This window comes from Thunnus albacares, chromosome 16, assembly GCF_914725855.1.
Source record: "Thunnus albacares chromosome 16, fThuAlb1.1, whole genome shotgun sequence".
Classification (NCBI taxonomy): domain Eukaryota; kingdom Metazoa; phylum Chordata; class Actinopteri; order Scombriformes; family Scombridae; genus Thunnus; species Thunnus albacares.
Genome location: NC_058121.1, coordinates 23721852 through 23742042, shown reverse-complemented (window position 1 = coordinate 23742042; position 20191 = coordinate 23721852). Strand labels below are relative to the sequence as shown.

Sequence of the window (20191 nt, the reverse complement as noted above, 5' to 3'; positions counted from 1 at the left end):
GACGCCGCTCAAGCGTTATATGAATCGACTCTGACATCTTGTAAGGTTGTTGCTTGTGTCTGGAGACGGGAGAGGTGGTGCATGTAAAAAGGTCTCTGTACAGGGCCGCCTCTCCTCGGGGGCACTGTGGTGGAAAAAAAAAAAAAGACAAAGTCAGATATCCATATATACACAATCCCACATGTATTCCCACAAGTCACGCAGTCACTAAAGAGCATAGACTGTAATGGTACATCCACACGCAACCAGCTTTAAATCTGAATTCATAGCATCAGTGTTTTTTGTGTTAACTCAATCAGAGCTTGACCGAGCAGATATTTGACTTCTCTGTTGCAATTCACATTCAGAAACTTAACAAGATTCACACCTGGGAGCAGCTCAGTGTAACCGCTGCTCCGTTTTAAGATGAAGTAGCCGTCTCTGCTGAAGGGCGACAGCAGTGAGCTGGACAGTGAAACCTGGAGATAAAGATGCTGAAGGATTCAGTTACAAGACAGAAGACCGAGGTGAGAGATGATTTGAATCAATGTCTGGAAAATAAGAGCAAATATTGCTTATAAAGTGTCACAAAAGTGGTGAAAAATGCTCTGTAAACAGTCACAGGCACATCATTAATAAAAAAAAATCTAGTCTTTAAGAGCATATATTATAACAAAAAGTCAGATTGTATTTTGCCAGATGTCACACTCGTGTCCTATCCACTCCTGCTGGTTAGTAGAAGCACCGAAGTCCTCCAAACTAAATGACAAAATATAACGTTTAGCGTTACACATCACTGTTGGAAATATGATTCACACAACACTGACGTATCATCAGCTTTTAAGTTCATATGTTAAACTTGTTAGCAAACAGTTGCTTATTTCCACATCCAGTAGTTATGGAGTAACATTATCCTTCATTTGGAGTCGTGTTTCTGTCCACCTGGTGAATGTAAGTCCAACATTCACTCTCTTTTAGCTCTGTTTTTACTCTCTACCAACTCCTGAGGGAAATATCTGGCTCTTTAGCTGCTAAATGCTCCACTATGTTCACCAGCTAGTCTACAGCTAACTGTGTCTGTTTGCAGTTTGGTGCTGAGCAGATAGTGTACAGTGGCGTTTTAGAGCTTTTTTCTCTGATAAAAGCTGCCTGCTGTGGCTGAAAACGACGCTATGAGAGCGCTGAGAGTGAACCAAAACAGTAAAGCTGCAGCCGGACAGATAAACAATGAGCTGAAACTCACTATAAAGCTCCGTAAAGCCAAGAGGAGCTGCAGAGTCGCTGATAATTCTCTGTAGGTTCATCACTATGAGCGATGACCAACACATTACACACTGACAGCTCAGACATTATTATTGTACAAATATTGATTATAGTCACTTTGAGGTTTGGTTAGGTTCAGGGAAAAAAACTTTTTCAGTGGGAATGCTGGTTTTATTTCTTTACATATAGTGATTTTATGTTTCAGTGTTTTGACTGTCAGTGTGTGGTCACATGATCTCTTGGATTTCTAGTTACAACAAAATAAAATCCTAATCAACTGTGTTGAGATGGAAATAAAGTATCGAACATTCAATCTTGAACATCAGACAGGCGACATTAGAGCTCTAACACAAACTAAATCAGCGACGGCAGAATCATCGCAATCTGCCCAGAAGTGCCTGGAGGCATTAATTTAAACAAGAAATCAAGAATAAACTAGTTGTTGCAGCAATTTAAATTGAAATGTCGGTCATAATATTCATGTTTACCCTCCGCTGCTCTGAAACAGAAGCAACGTGCTGGCAATGGAAAATTTAGATATATAGAATTCAGCCAAACTCCCATTGCAATTACACATAATCTACAAGAATGTACATTATTTTCTTGAAAGTTTAGGAAATGTTAGGTAGAACTGTGAGGTAGATTCTGTGAGAAATGGAGCAGATGTGACTTTGCCTCTGGGTCTATAAAAGCTCCCCCCCCCCTCTTTTTCTCTTTTATTGATTTCCACCTCCATCTCTGCTCCTCAGCTTCTCTCTCCCTCTCTCTCTCATTTCACAATCTATCCTCCCTGAATTACCAGTCGCTCGTGGTTAGACTCAGACTCAGAATCAAATCTTTATTTTTTCATCTTTTACTTTAAGGCAATTGCAGTTGGCTGGATATGGAAAAACTTCAACAGACGCGATGAGAAACACTAAAGGTCCTACAGCGGTGATTAGATAAGAAAAACTACCAGAGTTTGGTTTGGAGTTTTGTCAGAGATGTACCAGTGTGGACAAAAATATAAAGCTTTTGAAGTTTTTCCAACACACACAGTTTTTTTAAAGATATTAAACTGAAGTGCAGTATAATCATATATAACATAAGTGCCGCTCAGTGAGCACATTCTTCAGATGGACTTATTCAGACGGGCGTCCAGTTTGCATCCAGAGTGTTTTTTTGTCCAAGTCTCTCATGCGGATGATGATGAAGTGAAGTCTGGACGGAGCAGGTGGATTAGGGGAGATAGTGTTTCGTCATGGTTTGGGAGAATAGCTTCAGAAATTGCTTGGCGTGTGTTTGTGTGTGTGTGTGTGTGTGTGACACAAACAGAGAAATAGAGAAAAAAAAAATCTAATTTTACAAACTAAAGTTGTTCAGTGTGAACGACGACATGCAGCAGATAGGACTGCTTTTTGTTTTTAATTTCACACTTAATAATACCTACACTGAACTGAAATCATTCTGATACACTTTACTGTCATCAAGACTTCTGAAGAGCTTTCACACTGCAGAACAAATAAGAATAAAATGAACTTCGGCCGCATGCCTGCAAATGTCAGATTTAACGAGTAAACAAAAAAACATTGTATGTGTCAGTTTGACGTCTTCTCAGTCATTTCTGCTTCATAATTTTGGTGTTGCTGCTAAATATAGCTGAATGTGACTCATAGTCTAAAAAAAAACTGTAAATGTGGCCGGACTGCTGAATTCTCATATAAGCTTTTGGCCTCCATCACGTCCATTGACAGCATATTTTAAGGGGATCTTTTAATAACCAGTATGAACAGGAGGAATGATTACAATGAGGAAAACTTCCTTCAGTGTTCATATGGGCAAAACTGTGAACCTATCCTTTAAAAAAACACATCAATGGGCCACACCACTGCACTGGTTGACATGTTCCTCCATTATGAAGAGTTTGGTCATGTTAGTTTGTTTAGAAACGGCTCCAAAGACTAATAAGCGCCAATCACATTTCCAGTGTGAGCTTGTTTGCATTTAAGTGTGAAAATCAGTGACATGTAGCAGTATTCATGCAGGGTCCATAAACGTCTGTGATATGCGGCATGTTTCAGGACACGGCACTTAAACCTCAACATGTGCATCCAACCACAAGGCTGTAAATTGAATTTACCAGAAGACATACTTCAAAAATACACAGGGAGTTCGGGCACCCACAGGGAAATCATACTGTGATACCTTCAATGAAGATAAATAGACTGGACATGTTGTTAAAACAGTGAGTTTAAACTGTCAGCTCAATGTGTCCATTGCTACGTTTAACTTACTGGGTATTACCCAACAGTCCTGTGAATGGTTCAACGATAAGGCATGCCCAACGGCCCAGGGCAAGTAAAATGCCATGTCAGGCTAGTAAATCTAGCAACTCACTTGCCCAATTTGGCAAGTGGCAAAAAAATAAAACTAAAAAAGCATAGTCCCCTCCCCTTGCACACATCAGAGAATACTGGCATCCGCTGTTGGCCAATCAAGCATTGAGTAGGTGTGATGCGTTGCTGTCAGACTTGTTACTTGCCAGAAAATGGTAGTGGGTAAAGAAAAAATGTATGAGCTGAAGCGCATTTCAGTTATCCTGGAAACAGGAGTTTAGTTCAGTGGTGTTGGAAGATGCAGGTGAGACTCCAACTATGTATCATGCAGTTTGAGAGCAAGGCGGCATGTCAAGTTTCCAAATAGCATCACTGGAGTGCCTTAACAAGAGCAGACAGCATCTCGCTTGTATGGCAGCTAAGAGAAAATGCTACCAGTAACACAGAAACACTGGCAACCGGAAATAATGACAATACGCTTGCTGAAGCACAGTCAGGTCACAACTTCATCTGGACAGAGATGATATCTGCAGGCTTTTTATTGTGGTTGTTTTCATTTATATAATTTAGTTGGAATTTAAATGCTCATGTTATTGTGTCTTATTGGACATGCAACAACTTTGCAACATCTTACATGTGCGCTGAATCACACTGCAGCACTTCATTTTTCTATTGAGATATTTATTTTGTTGTGGAAAATGGATTTTACTTAATTTTACTCATGCATATTTTGATGTTGAAAAAAGATTTTATCATTATAATTGTTTTGTGTTGTGTTCTACCTCAGATTTGTGAAATGTCACGCTGTTGTGTATGTCATGTTTTGACCATAAAGAATCATTTAAAACCACAACTAACCATCTGGTTTCTTCAACTTTCACTCAGGAGCAAAAAAACAGCCTTTAAACTAGAGAAAAAAGAAGAAATAATGATTTGACATATATAGTGATAATTATCAATATCAAATCGACCATTTTTGGCCATATCGCCCAGCCCTAATCAAAACCATGAAAAGGTAATGGGCCTTAAACAACACGATATATACATGGTACTCACATAAATAATTAAAAGACAGAAAAAGGGCAGGGCGGGGGCTTAGACCTGGTCAACATCTGTACTATTCTATAAATATTGTATGGCTATGATTTAAAAACAAAGGTGGCTGAATGAATTTTGATTAAATGTTGTGAGTGACAGACAGGGAATTCTATTATGATTTATGAAATTCATAAATCATAATCATAATCTATTAAGGGTTTCCATGGTCGTATTTGACGACCTTTGGGAACCATTCTTGGAGGACGTAAGGGCTGCCAAGTTCCTCAGTGTCCTGGCAGACTCCGCCACTGATGTGAGCATCCGTGACCTTGAGGGAGTTTTATGTCAGGATGCTGAAAGATGTGGGAGCCAAAGAATGTGTTCTTGGCAGTAAAAAAACTCCACCATGCCACTGTAGTCGGACAGTGTGCAGCTCTTAATGCTGATGAGTTAAGTTTAAAACTCGTTTGAAGAAACATTTGTTGATGAAATTTTGTTGTTATTTTGTAAATAGATGTTTGATAGTAGTTTAAAAAATGGACATAATAAACTTGTCACTCTGTAAGCAGTATTTCAGAAAGTTGGCCTCCCAGAGCGGAAGCAGAAGTTGGCTTCGGATCCAACGGAGCCTCAGTGATGGTCTGTTTTTGAACGTGGACTAGAACTGGTAGCCATGGATAAGAAAGAGAGATAAAAGAATATATAAGAGAGAGAGGAACAAAGTGTAACTGCGTGAATTAATTTTAAATTAATGTATGTTTAACCCAGTGATGTTTTATTGCCTATACTAATTTGTCCTTCTCTTCATACAGGTGATTGAGCTCCTCAAAGGCCTCTACAAACAGTCCCGCTACTTGACAAAGCCTGGAGAGAACTCAAAGCACTAAGTGGGATCCTCCAGCAGAAGATCTGGAAGCAAACCAATCTGGGGGGAACAAGGTGGCTCCCGCATGTTCTTCATGTCCTCATGAACTACAATGCTTGGTGTTGGCACATGTGGAGAACACCACTGAAACCAGCCAAGTCATTGTTGTGGCAAAGATTCACCTGTTTTTCAATTTGCATTAGCATTACTGGGTTATATTCTCATTATTGAACAACTGTGATGTGTGTGCTTTGCCCAGATCTTTCAGTGCAGACATGATCAGCAGAACCAAGCAGTTAGTCCAGATCTTGAAGGACCACAGCTGCCTCCTGTATGTGGTCCTGGTCCAGGATATCCTGAAAGTTTTGAGCTGGTCATTTTTTGTGTGTTTTTTTTCTCTGTCTTGTTTTGACTGATTAGTTCAGTGTTACTAAGTCTAATAGTGACATTGATATTCTTTGCGGTCTAAGTCTGAAGCTTAGACTAAGTCTGAAGGACAGTGTTACACTCCCCAACACCTTACAGGTCTTTGAGATCGCACGGCTCATGCTCATGAGCATGCTCTCAACAACTAGAGAGAGCCTTGAAGACTTTCTTCAAGACTCCGCAGAGAGCCATTTCCATGCAGTGCAGCTCCAGAGCTTTAGTCAGGAGAGCGGGGAATGGCTTCGACAGGTCGCAAATGAAAAGGGAAAAATAAGAACATTAGTTGTAGTTGTGTTATAATTCAGTTATCCTGTTGTTCATAAAAGGGCTCACTCAATCCTGTTCACTGAGTGACATGTCTTAATTGCACATTGTCACTGCCTTTGAAAGAAACAATTTAAAATTTAATTTTATGTTGATAGTTTGAAGAGCCAGCTCCTTAATGCAGTCATCAAAATGGTGAGGAACCGTTTCAACGACCTGGAGAGTAACAAGATTCTTCAGGCGTCTGCAATGTTGGTGGACCTGAGGGAGTGGAGGATGCAGACCTGCCCAGTTACAGAGCACACCGTCTCCATCTCATCACAGAAACACTTTACTGTTGTATCGTGTTTATTGGGACTATGTACAGTATTAAACATAAATGTTAACATTTGATGTACTGCAGTCCCTTACAATTAAAACATATAACAGCACATTGAAAAACAGTACAAAGCAAAAAACACACAGGGCACATTATATAAAATACAAAGCTACATACAATAGCATATCACATACAATGCTGACGTACTGGACAGGGTGGGCTATGACAGGGGTCAAGCAAGGCACCAGAAGTGGCCAAGCGCAAAAGTGTTGATCAAAGCGCTGCCCCAGGTCCAACAAAGCAATGTATGGGCAGACTTTCTAACAGGCTCTGAAAGGCTGCAGAGCTTCCACAACCTGCTGATGGTGGTTGAGCTGATCCTCATGCTCCTACTATCCACCGCTGCCTGTGAGTGCTGCTTCAGTGCCATGAAGTGCATTAAAATGGATTGTCGGAGCAACCTTTCAGTTGAAATGCTGTGGAAACTGCTATACATTAGCATTGAGGGGCCAGCATTTGCCACTTTCAGTGCTGAGTGTGTTGTACAAAGACAGCTGTCAGCAGGGCAAACAGCATGGAGCATGTTAGGGGTAATTAAGATTTGTATTTGTATGGTTTCATTAGGTTTTTGCGAAGAATCTGCCCTATAGCCTGTACTTTCACTCACTAACTCACTCATCCATAGTTAACGAGTCCATCTCTGGGGAGGAAGAGGGGGGATGGGATGGGTCCATTTTCAATATGCATTGATGTTTGTTGTTTCGCATCTATAACACTCTGTGTCCTTGTTCACTTTCATTTACTTAAATAAAGATTAAACATGACAGTCAACTTGTTATTTGATAACTGCTAATAAATAAAACATTGTGTATAGGGGCAAGTAAAACTTTACTTCAGGCAAGTAAAGTTCTAAACCACTTGCAAGACCGCGCAAGTGAAAAAAACATCAATGTTGAACCATGCATTGAGGGACTGAACAAAAAAATAAAATAAAATAGAATTTTATCAGTTTATATACAGTACTGTGCAAAAGTTTTAGGCACCCTAGATGTTTAGATTCTTATCCATTATGCAATACCATCAGGGAGGTGTCTGATTGGTCCCAAATTTATTCATGACAATAACCCCAAGCATACAGCTAGAGTCATAAAGAACTATCTTCAGCAACAAGAAGAATGATGAGTCCTGCAACAGATGGTATGGTATGGCCCCCATGGAGTCAGTCTGGGATTACACGAAGAAGCACCTGAGATGGTCTAAATAATAAATCCACAGAAGAACATTCTTTCCCCAGGATGGTTACAACAACCTGCCTGCAAGTCACCATTAAAAACTGTGTTAAAGTGAACCGAGGAGAAGCTGCTCACAGCAAATATTGATTTCATTTAGCTTTCTGCTGTTTACTCAACTTTGTAAGAAGTTAATTGATAAATTTAAACAATTCATAGCAATATTTTTGTAAGCATTCTCACTTTACTTTTAGTGCCTAAAACTTTTGCACAGTACTGTATTTTCTATCAAAAATCTTCATCTGCAAATGAAGCCTAAAGTACAAGTACTTCACTTGAGTAAAAGAATTTAGTTATTTTTCAATGGCTGGTTCAGTGAGCAGTTCATGTCAGAGAAGCTGAGGAAGAACCTGGTAAATGATTGCAGTTGTGGAAATTATCAACCTCCTTATTGCCATATGTTGAAAAGTAACCATTTACTCAAGTATTACAGTTATGAGGTACATGTAATTTAATATTTCCATTTTATGCAGCTGTATGCTTCTACTTCACGTTTACTAGGAGGGATTCAGTTCCTTCTATTTCAGAGGGAAACACTGTACTTGTCATTCTCCTACATTTATGTGACAGTTTGTTACTGGTTACTTTACAGATTCAGGTTTTACACACAAAAAATATATGATCAACAAACAAAACGATGCTGCATCTCGTCCGTCTCCAGCACGTCTCAGACAGCTGAGGGTAAAGAGCAGATGGAAAGATTCACCGCTTTTCCTGCAGGTTATCGGAGCAGGAGAGAGTTATTAAAGGTCCCATGAGATGAAAAATAAATGTTTCCAGCTTTAATCCTGTGTCCCTGTGATAACTGTTAATTTATCTCTTGTTATATGCCAAATATATGTCAAAAAATCAGTATTAGAGTTTTCTCTTCCTGTTAAACAGTTTCAAATGTTTGATGACTCATCTTGCACCAGCCACACCGGTCATATAAAACTGCACTTCATCGTTTGTAGGTCGTAGTAGCAAACAGAGTGATATGGAGAGAGACAGGAGGAGATGTGTGTTTGGATATAAGTGGGCAAGTACATGTTATGCAAATAAATGTTGTTCAAACTGGTAATAACTATAGATGTGTTTCCATCCACATGTTTTTATGAACACTTTCAATTTGTGCATAAAAAAAGTTAATGGAAACGCTGCAAATTCAAAAAAATCTCAAAATATATTGCAAAAAAGGTATTTTGCTTGTCTGAGTTATAAAAGTAGCTGTGTGGATAAAAAGCAAATGCAAATAGACTTAAAGAGAATTTGGACATGTTTTCCTCCATTAATCATTTGTCAAAATTGATGGTGATTAATTTAATCAATTAATTGACTAACCTCTAGTTATTTTATATTATGTTTTGTCTTTGCATGTCCATGTTTCATGTTGGATTTAATCTGTTTCTTTTTGTTTGTTTTTAATTTGGACAAGTGTGGGGTGTGTGAATTAATTATGACTTTCATATTAAATCAAAATCAATCAAATTGATGGGAATAAAATATGCAAAGACTCTTATGATGTATAAATAAATGATTAGTCAAATAAGGCCTTTGTCTGTGTGAACGCTGACGACAAATATCAACTCCTTAAGCAATCTGTCGCAGTCGGATTCAACTCCTCCTGCGCTACATGTCAAGAGATGTGGGAACAACAGAAAGAAGAAGAGCTGTGGTTCCTGAGGTGCTTTGAATGTAATATCATCAGCACATGTAACATCTTGTTGCATCATGTTGCGATACTCTTTGTGAAGAAGGAGATGACTGATTACACACCAGGTGCCAAGAATAAGCGAGGGATTAAGTGCTCACTGCTCATGTTTCCAGTTGCATCATGTTTACTTCTCAGCTGCACTCGACAAATCTTCTCTGAGTCTTGAATTAACCAAGAGTGTAGTCTACAGCTGTTCTTCAGCCTCAAAGATGTCTGAGAGCTTTTAAAGAGAGGCCAGAAGGTGCGAACATCACTACTTTTGTGTCGCATGACATTAAAGCAGCATTAAATTGCAGGTTCATGGCTATTAAAAGATCCAAATGTGCTTTCAATGTAAGTGATGGAGGCCAAAATCCAGTGTTTCCACACAGTCGCTTTGTACAAAGTCTATCTGAAGCTTATATGAGGCTTCAGCAGTCTGAGTTAGTCATATCAAGTGGATATCTGACACATTTACAGTCTTTTTACCATCAAATTTCTTTGTGTTTCCTCGGACAGTGTTTCCCTGTTGAGCTGCAGTGGAAGTATAGTAACAAAAAGTGGAACTTTGGCACTAAAAACACTGTAACGTTGAAAGATATCTACTTGATTTGACTCATTTGGACGACTGAAGCTTCATATTAGCTTCAGATAAACTTTTAAATACATTTTTGTACAGAAGGAGGACTGATTTTGTCCCCCATCACTTACATTGCAAGTGCATTGTGAAGGGATCTTCTATTGGTCAGTATGAACAAGAGGGATGATTACAGCAAGAAAAACAGGTTTCAATGTTCATTTGGGCTCCTGAATGTTGTTTAAAACAGACTTGAAAAAATGTGAACCCGTCCTTTAAAACAGCAATTTTCGGATGCAGAAGAACTCCACAACAAGCTGACGAACACACAGCTCTGATATATTGTGGTGGCAGTTTCTGTAATAAAAGACTCACAAACCAGAAAATGTCTCGCAAATGGGTACAATACCAACAACAGATATAGAGAGCTGTCTTAGGTAAAGTACAAAGTCTCTTGCTCTGCTCTGAACAGTCTATTATTATACCTTCAGCAGATAGGTACAGCTGGCCTTCTCTTCAGTTATTTCCACACATACAATTTGCTATTGTTCCCTCAACAAACAGTGCAGTTGGCCTCCTTTTCCTTTCTCTACACACACACACACACACACACACAGTCCGGCATTGTCCTTTCAACGGACAGGTGTGACTGACCGCTGTTATCTCTACAAAGTAGTTTCACCACACACAAGATCATAGAACATCACCAAAGTATAAGTGGAACAATATCAGAATTAGTATAACATATTGTATTGAAGTATACATATTAAATTTTTCCATTACATATATTATCACCGTATAAAGTTGTTAAAGCCAGATTTACACATCCAGCAGACTCCCTCCCTTGCTGTGTAGATCAACAACTGATCTTGAAGCATTTCAGACTCACATCCTGATGTGTGCAAGCTCTTTTTCACAACACAAGTCTCTGATGTTCTCAATAGCTTTGACATTTGAAATCTTATATTCTTTTTTAGGGTGACTTTGCAACGTCTGTCCAGGGACTACAGATGATTTTGATCGTTGTGTGTAAATGAACCATCTGCATGTGCTTCTGTTTGTGAACTTGTTTGCCTAAAATTGCCCCTTGAAGGCAGATTAAAGTATTTTGAACTGGATGAAAATTTGATCTCAACCCATCTCCAACTGCTGAAATTTATTATTAACAATATAATCGAGCTCTTTCTTATTTCACAGATCCTGCCTAAGGCTCCATCTTGGTAGAAATTGGCAAAACTTCCTCAAATAATAGGCCTAACTTTGAACTGGAGAATAACATTTGAAGGAGTGGAGTATTATGAATGTTTACCTTGGCACCATTTAAGACAAGCAGTATCTTATTATGCATATTGATGAGCATCATTTTGAACACAGAAATGCAACTCATTTAGTGGTTTTCACTGTTTTTTCTGCAGATGAACAACTTGAATCAGACACAAAAGCCTCTGACTCAGGGGTCATGATTACTGTAACACACCAGGGGTCAGATGCATAAAACTCTTTGTAGATTCATGACTAAAACTGTGGGTACGCACAAAGCCAGAAACATGTATACTCATTCTTTTTGTCAGATTTAAAAAGCTGTGTGTACACATGGTTGTGTTTTTCTAAATCTCAGTCATTGAGGAACTGGGTGCACGTGCACAAGCCTCACTTTCACTCCCACAATGAGCCGTGAATGCATGAAGACACACCCTGAACCAGCTGTTTTCATATCAACATGTTGCACCAGTCTGTACAGCTGTCCATGAAACAAACTGGAAATAAAAAGTGGAAAAACTGGAAATAAAAAGTGCTGTTTCACCGATTGTGTTGCACCGGCAACGTTCTCCAACAGCAGAACAGCTGTCATTACGTGCGACCATTATTTACAACTGTGCACTTCTTTATACCGTCCATATCATTAATTCATCATATGGACTGTAAACCATAGTCAGCAGTGATATCTCAGAAATGTAATCATAGTTTGCCGCGCTCATATCTTAACCAACTTTACAAGGTGTGAAACAACTAAGGATAAAATAAAAAGAATATCAACAGAAAAATAAATGTTGACTCCTGTGTAAATTAAAAGAATTATAAAAATTAATCACACAAAGTAATTTAATCACTGTTACCGTAATAAATGTGCCTTTGGTTGGCATTTTACGAATCTCTGTGTAAACGCAAAAAAACAATCACACAATCAACCTAAACAAACAATGTTTTCTCTCAGCTATTATTTCACCTCATCACACCACCCTTAGGTCGCTTTAGAAAAACGTGTACGCCTGGTCTGAGGAATGCATGAGGTGCACACAGTCTGCTTTTATAAATACCAGTTTAAGTGTGGGAAATGGCGTATGCATGGTTTTTATGTGTATGCATCATTTATGCATCTGGCCCCAGGGTGCCAGACTTTCAAGAGTAAATTATTTTTTTGTGTGTTTGTACTCCGGCGTTTTACATTTTCTCTTAAACGGCTGTTTCCACAGAGAGAGCTCAAGGTCTACTGATTGCATTTTGTTCTCAGTGGAGCCACAATGTCGTGCAGCTTCCTTCAGGTTTAGTTAAGAAAAATAAAATCATCACAGGTAGTGAGGAGTAAGAACATTTTTTTTCTGTTGCGTCACAGTTAAGATGATGCTGTTATATTTCAATATGTTTGGTGATGTTGCACCGATTGAACTCTGCCAAAGTGAGAAATATACAGGAAGCTCCAAATGCAACGGACATTGTGACAACCTTGAGTCTCCAAGTAATGAAAAGATGAAGACTTTGGTGGCACGTCTGTGGGTGGGTTTGTGTGTGAAATCTATACTTTCTGAATTCTATTGCTCGTTGAGTCAGCATGTAGGAGGAAAACCACCACAATAGCGATGGCATCATAGCAGTGAAGCAGGTTTCAGACGAGGACATAGAGCTGTGTTTATGGGGTCACATTTCAAATATATGGTGTGGTATTCAAATAAAGTGAAGTACTCAAAAGATTTAATTCAAAAAGTAGAGAGTCTTTTGGCTGAATACTGTTACAGTGAACATGTTGCTTTAATACTTTGAACCCTCACTAATATTATTTACAAGGCTAAAAACTGAAATTCATTTAGCTACATTGTTATTTTTTGGGAAAAGTTTTAATGGAAATACAAAATTGTCTGCATATCAACAAACTGTAGGAGGGTGTCAGTGTTACCTGCGATCAATGGACCATGGTGGTGGGATATTTTTAGTTAATGGAGACATATTCTGCACAGTTCCTATGTTGCTAGCTGCCACAGTCACTGAATTAGCTTTGGGACATTTTTAGTGTATATTTTCCATCAATTAGGTTACTATATTTATTATTACTGTATTAATGTAAAACTTTGTTTTTAATGCTACTTAACTCACTCTCTAGCTAAATAGCTCATTCACTCCAGGTCATGGAAATGACATGTAGGTTCTTGCTCCTTTTTTTTTAAAGTCATAATGTGTAATTTTGTATGAAAATAGGAAATTCTGTAAAGAAACATCAACATATACAAACTGATAATATATTTTACCAGCACAGCAACACAGATTCTTACATCATTGTTACTTGGTTTCTTCCATATCATCAAAATTCACCGACGCTTTCTGATAAAGTAATTATTCAACTTTCTAGCTGTGATCTGGAGTTAGTAACTATAATCTTATTGCCAAATTTCACATTGCAACCTGTACAGTACTTGTTACTGATACAAATAATTACTATACTTTGTAAAACATTACCCAACACTGACAATGATGTCAATGTGTCATAATGGAGGACATCAGCAGTGATGTCATACTAGTTGACATTATATAACATTGCCTGAAAAGTCTCACAGCAGCTGACGTATAAAATGTTTTTATATTTTTACTGTTCTGTGTTTATTCTTGTCGTCCCGTCCTGAGATGCTCTCTACGTCACATGAAAGCGTGCTGAGCCTAAAGACCAGATCATCCTTCACATTATGCCACCTATTTCTCTCGACTCTTTGTTCTATTCTTCTTTCTACCTTTTGAAAAGGACGTGTAGAGTCTGATGACTGATGGAGACTGATGCCAAAAGGAAGTGATTTCTATACATTTCTTGTGGAGCTCAATTAGCATCTTTACGTTGTGAAGGTGAGAGTTTCTATGGCTCAAAGGAATAATGTGTGTGTGTGTGTGTGTGTGTGTGTGTGTGTGTGTGTGTGTGTGTGTGTGTGAGAGAGCTCTCGCATCAGCAGATAAGCTCTGAGGAGTCAAGCTCAGCAGGTGACGGCGACACAAAAGGTGTTGATCAGCTTAAAATAAAACGACTCAAATTTGACACTTTGATCTTTGAAGCAATTAACTGTGAAAGATTTAACAATTTGATTAATTCAAATTGACTTTTTAGATATTTTAGCCTTTTAAGTTTCTGCACTAATATGATTTATTGATTAAAGAGACACTATTTCTCAAAGCTAACAACATGTAATTTATTTTAGGAGTTTTTTCCTACATGGCGTAACTTTGCGTTCGGACAGAACGCAAATTTTAGTCGCAGCTAGATTACATACAAAGTCAATGCAAAGACGCATGTGGACACGAATTTGTCCGGGGCGATGCGAATTGATGTGAATACATGTCCACATGAGTTGAAAATATCTCAATTTGCACGTATCGTCAGGATTTATGAATGTACTTCATAAACATACAGAGACAAGAGGAAAAAGGAGAATGGAGAGAAATAACAGAAGAGTTGCTGGTGAGTTCAGTCTATCTTCTCTCTAAATGCTCTTATTGACAGGTTCTCTATTGTTGTTGCTGTTTTGTGACTGTTGCCGAGAAGATGTCAGTTTACTGCTAACAAAGTTAATACTAGCTATCTGAGGCTAGGCCTTTACGTCCACACAGCCGATAGACAATCAATAAACACTAATGGTTTGAATGGGCCTTCGTTTTGAGAGTATCTGTTTTTGATTCTCATGTAATGTAACATTGCCTGAAAAGTCTCACAGCAGCTGATGTATATAACGTTTTTATATTTTTACTGTTCTGTGTTTATTCTTGTCGTCCTGTCCTGAGACGCTCTCTACGTCACACGAAAGCCTGCTGAGCCTAAAGACTCCCATCATCCTCCACACTATGCCACCTATTTTTCCTCGACTCCTTGTTCTCTTTCTACCTTTCTACCCAGGACGTGTGGAGTCTATGAATGATGGAGACTGTGCCAAAAGGAAGTGATTTCTATACACTTCTTATGGGTGGTGGTAATGCTTTGACAGATGTACGCTGATGTGAACAACATGAGTGGAGCTCAATTAGCATCTTTATTTTGTCAAGGTCAGAGTTTCTATGGCTTAAAGGAATAATGTGTGTATGTGTGTGTGTGTGTGTGTGTGTGTGTGAGAGAGAGAGAGAGAGAGAGAGAGCTCTTGTATCAGCAGATGAGCTCTGAGGAGTCAAACTCAGCAGGTGACGGCAACAAAAAAAAGTGTTGATCAGCTGAAATTAAATGACACAAATTTGACACTTTGATCTTTGAAGCAATTAACTGTGAAAGGTTTGACAATTTGATTAATTCTAATTGACTTTGTAGACATTTTAGCCTTTTAAGTGGCTGCACAAACATGATTTCTTTATTAAAGAGACACAGTTTCTTGCTCAAAGCCAACAACATATAATTTATTTTATCCCTAGTGGATTTTGATATTTGAATGAAAAGGCACAACTTTTCAGCTCCTTGTTGTGATTCACTGTCATTTCTGATGTTTCTGATTCTCCTTTTGAGATCTGTGTATTGCTATTTCTCTCTTTGGGATTCTTGACATGGTTTGTATTAATTATATATTTGTTATATGTGCAAACAAACTAATATGAAGTTAATAAGTATGACAGAAATCTCAGCCATTTTATTAAACAATAAAATAAGGCAGTTTGAAATAAAATAAATAGTATACAGAATGATTAAATGGAACTGACTGATCATTTATCATATGTTTATAAAGTTTATAGAGTTTTTGCCCCCCAAAAATGCATTTCACAGGTGTTTGGGACAGTTTTAGGGTTAAACTGAGAGGTGGATTTAACAATAAGATCGTATAAGGTTGTGTCCAAACTCACTCCCTATTTACCAGGTAGTGCAACATATTTACACTCCAACATTTTATTCTAGTGTCTGAACTCTGAATGTGTAAATTAATTCACTATGTAGTGCCCACAAAAATCCCACAATGGAACAAAAAAAGCCCATGACTGTCACTCCCTATTTACTATATAGTGTACAACATTTACTCTATATCATTTAATTTGAGTGACGAATTCTGAGTGGGTAAATGTATCTTCTTTATAGATATACGTACATATAAATAGTTGTATAAATGTATAACAGAATAAAAAAGTAATCTCCATGACATGTACACTACTTTCATCCAACAATCTCACATTGCATTGCTCCACATGTTGTGTGACTGCTGACAGCAATGATGCAAAATAATGATTAGGGTGAACTGCCCCTTTAAGCCTAGATCGAAGAACAACCAGCAAACCCTGATCGGAGGACCTTAGAGACCTGCTGGTGACACGGGGCTGCAGCAGATCTCTAATGTAGGCAGGTTCCTGACCGTGCAGAGCTCTACGGGTGATCACGAGAACTTTGAATTGGATTCTGAATTTGAAGGGGAGCCAGTGAAGAGCAACCAGAATCACATCACGTGACACCTTTTGGAGGACCTGGTCAAGTCTAGCAGCAGCATTTTGGACCACTTGTAAACGTTCCAGGGATGTTTTATAGAGGCAGGTGAAAAGGGAGTTATAAGAGTCAAGACGAGATGATATAAAAGCATGAATTAACATTTCCATCTCCGCTTGAGACACAATGGGCCTGAGCTTTGCAATGTTTCTCAACTGAATAACTTCTGGCCCAAATCCAAATTTCTCCAACATCAACCAGCGCCAATGTCAACTTTGTTGAACGCTTTCTCTAAATCAATTCCTAGGAGCAAGCCCCCCTGTGCTGACATAGTTCAGACTGTGTCCCTGATTGTGCCAAAGGTATCTGCGATGTCCCTACCTGGTATGCTGTATGCCTGAGTTTTCAAGTCTGTTTCTTTCACTTTTGTTATCTGATTGAGTTCAATGCTATTATACAGTTCAAGCAACAGGGGGACAAGGTGATCTTTGAAAGCATAAAAGTTCATTAGAATTTACAACATACTTTCCTGCTTTCCTGCATAGTTTAAACACTCCCAATCCCACCTTGCTTCTTGAAAACATAAAATTACTATTTTTAGAGTAGAAAAAACTGAGTCTATTTTAGTTTTAGTGCTTTAGTGCAGGGGCGTAGTGGACTCAGGGTACACGTGGGATATGTCCCCCGCACTTCCCATATATGTGCCGTCTGTCCCCCACACTCTTTACACACGCTGTCTTGTGATCACAATCAAAGAGTTGAGACGTGCGCTGGCAGTGCTGCTCTGCACAATGTTCAGCAAACCAGCCAACAAGAGGCAAAAAACCTTGCACACCTTCTTTCACACAAACCATGTAAGTTGAGTAACGCTGTTGCCTGTTGACAATGACTACCAGCTTTATTGTTACCTATGTTAGATGGCTGGATAGCTAGCTTCATGCTAGGAATAGACCCATATTTTTTTAATGTTAATAGTAAAAGCAGGGAGGAGAAGGTGGACCAGAAGGCAACAGTCGTGCAGAGGCTTCACAGGTGAGGAGACATTATAACTGGCTGAGAAAATATCTATAGCATAAAAGTGACTTTGAGATTAATTTCCTAATATTATTAATATTATTAAATCTTTTTAAAAATATTGCTTTGCCCATTTTTTAAAAATCTGTATTATTGCAATAGACAGAGCAGGGAGAAAGCAGCGTGCAGCAGCCAGGACAGAGACGAGGCTGCAGCACTGGGAGTCAGGGAGAGGCTTCACAGGTGAGGAGAGATTATAACTGGCTAAGGAAATGTCTATAGGACAAGAGTGACTCTGAGATTAATTTCCACAGCTATTTCAGAACTGCTCTTCTTATTTCTACTCTAACATTTCTTTGCACATATTTTTTTTATCTGTATTGCAATAGACAGAGCAGGGAGAAAGCAGCACACAGCAGTCAGGACAGAGACCAGGCAGTAGCTCAGGGAGAGGCTTCAGAGAGAGACACAGCAGAGGATGGATCTTCTGTGGCCGCTTTAAAACCACACCTGCTAAGACCATTATGTCTCAGAAGTTGACAGATAAAACTCTAAGGTTTCAGAGACAGTGGTATCGGGACTTCCCTCGGCTACATTTCATCCCAGGTGTTGAAGGAGCATTGTGCTTTTACTGTCACAAAGCAACTGAACAGAAAACATCACAGCTTGAAAAAAAAACACAGAAGCCACATTTATTCCCACTGGTTTTAAAAACTGGAAGAAGGGCCATGAAAGATTTGTATTACATGCCAGATCAGAATGTCACAAGATAGCCTTAACAACACAAATCTATGAGACTAGATCAGTGGACGTGCAACTGTCTAATATACGGGCATCACAGCAAGAGGAGGCACGAACGTGTCTGTTAAAAATAATTAGTGCTGTGCAGCTCTTGGCAAGGCAGGGTTTAGAGGGCATGATAGCAGTGAGGGAAATTTTGCACAGCTACTGAAATATAAGTCTGAGAATGACTCTCATCTAAGGAAATGTTTGAGTGCCCGAGTTGACTGTACGTCCCCAATTTCAAAACAACATCCTGAGTTTATTGAGCCACATCAGATAACATCAGGTCACTACCACAACTGCAGTTTTCTGTGATTATGGATGGCACACAAGACGTGTCAGGAAAGGGGATGGAGGCAATATGTGTGAGATACACTGACCATGATCTAATACTTCATGATGTATGAAGTGTCTGTGACCACAGGAGAGAACCATGCAAAGGTTATTATGGATGTGTTGCTCCGTCTGAATTTGTCAATTGCTGGGTTGAGAAGGCAGGCCTATGATGGTGCTGCTAACATGGCAGGAATATATTCAGGAGCAAAGGCCACCATCAAGGACCTCTTGCTCCTTATGTACATTGTGGGGCTCATAGTGTGAACCTAATCACAAAACATGCCTGCGTAGTCTCTCTTGTTGTTCGTGACTCTTTGCAGTGGGTTCATGAATTGGGAGTTTTGTTTGGCCAGTCAATGAAATTTAAATCTATATTCCAGGATATTGTAGAAGCAGAGAGCGGGCCGGTCCAGTCTATCAGGCCCTTGTGTCCCACAAGGTGGACTGTACGTACAGTTGCCATTCGTTCACTTTTAAACCAGTATCAGCCTGTATTGCTTGCTTTAGATGAAATGGCATCTGGGAAGTCACATTCAGCCAGCAGGGCAAACGGCTTGCTTGAAAGATTGCGAAAGGGCAACGTAGTTCTTGGTCTCCTGCTTGCCTTGGAGGTTACAGAGGAATTAGATTGCCTCAATAAGTCTCTTCAAAGTCATACACAGACAGTTGATGATATGCTTGCTGCTGTCACTTGTGTAAAAGACAGCATAACTGAAAAACGAACACATGAGAAATTTCAAGGTATCTACAACAAAGCATCACAAATGTGTGAAACACTCAACCTGTCTCCAATTGAAATACCTCGTATGTACCTCCCTCCTTGGTTGACTACTTCAGAACGGAATTTTTCAAGGTCCTGGACACCGTGAGTATGCAATTCAAAGAACTTTTTTGAAAATGAAGGGCTGCGTATGATCAGGAATCTACTCTTAACAGGAGTGACAGATGTCGATGTTTTGCTGCAACACCCAGAAGTGAACAGAGCTTCTCTTCAAGTGCAGTTTGCAATGTTCAAGTCCAAGTATGACTTTCAGTCAAGCAGTGACGCTGCTATCATTCTGTCGCCAGAAGTCTGTGGCCTCTTTGAGCAAGTGGAAATATTTGTGCGATTGCTTCTTAATGTGCCTGCTTCCTCTGCTGAGGCCGAAAGAAGCTTTGGTGGTCTTCAGAGGTTAAAAACCTTGCTCCGAAGCACAATGACACAGTCCAGGCTCAACAGTGTTGCTGTGTGTCACGTCCACAAAACTAGACAAACTAAATAGGAGACAGATTGCTCAGCAATTCATTGCGGCTAATGAAAGGCGCAGAAAGACGTTTAAGTGCTTCACTTAGACTAGATCAGTGTACATACTTGTATTATATGTACGTGCTGCAGGAGGCTTCTCCTCTTAAACCTATATAGACAAAGAAA

General features: G+C 39.2%; 1 long non-coding RNA gene across 1 annotated transcript; it reads left to right on the top strand.

Moving 5' to 3' along the window:
• Window positions 1-422: 422 nt before the first annotated feature.
• On the top strand, window positions 423-7297 carry LOC122999351. The gene is made up of 3 exons (XR_006407697.1): window positions 423-506; window positions 5408-5534; window positions 5720-7297. It is a non-coding gene; the product is annotated as an uncharacterized LOC122999351 (long non-coding RNA).
• The last annotated feature ends 12894 nt before the right edge of the window (window positions 7298-20191 follow it).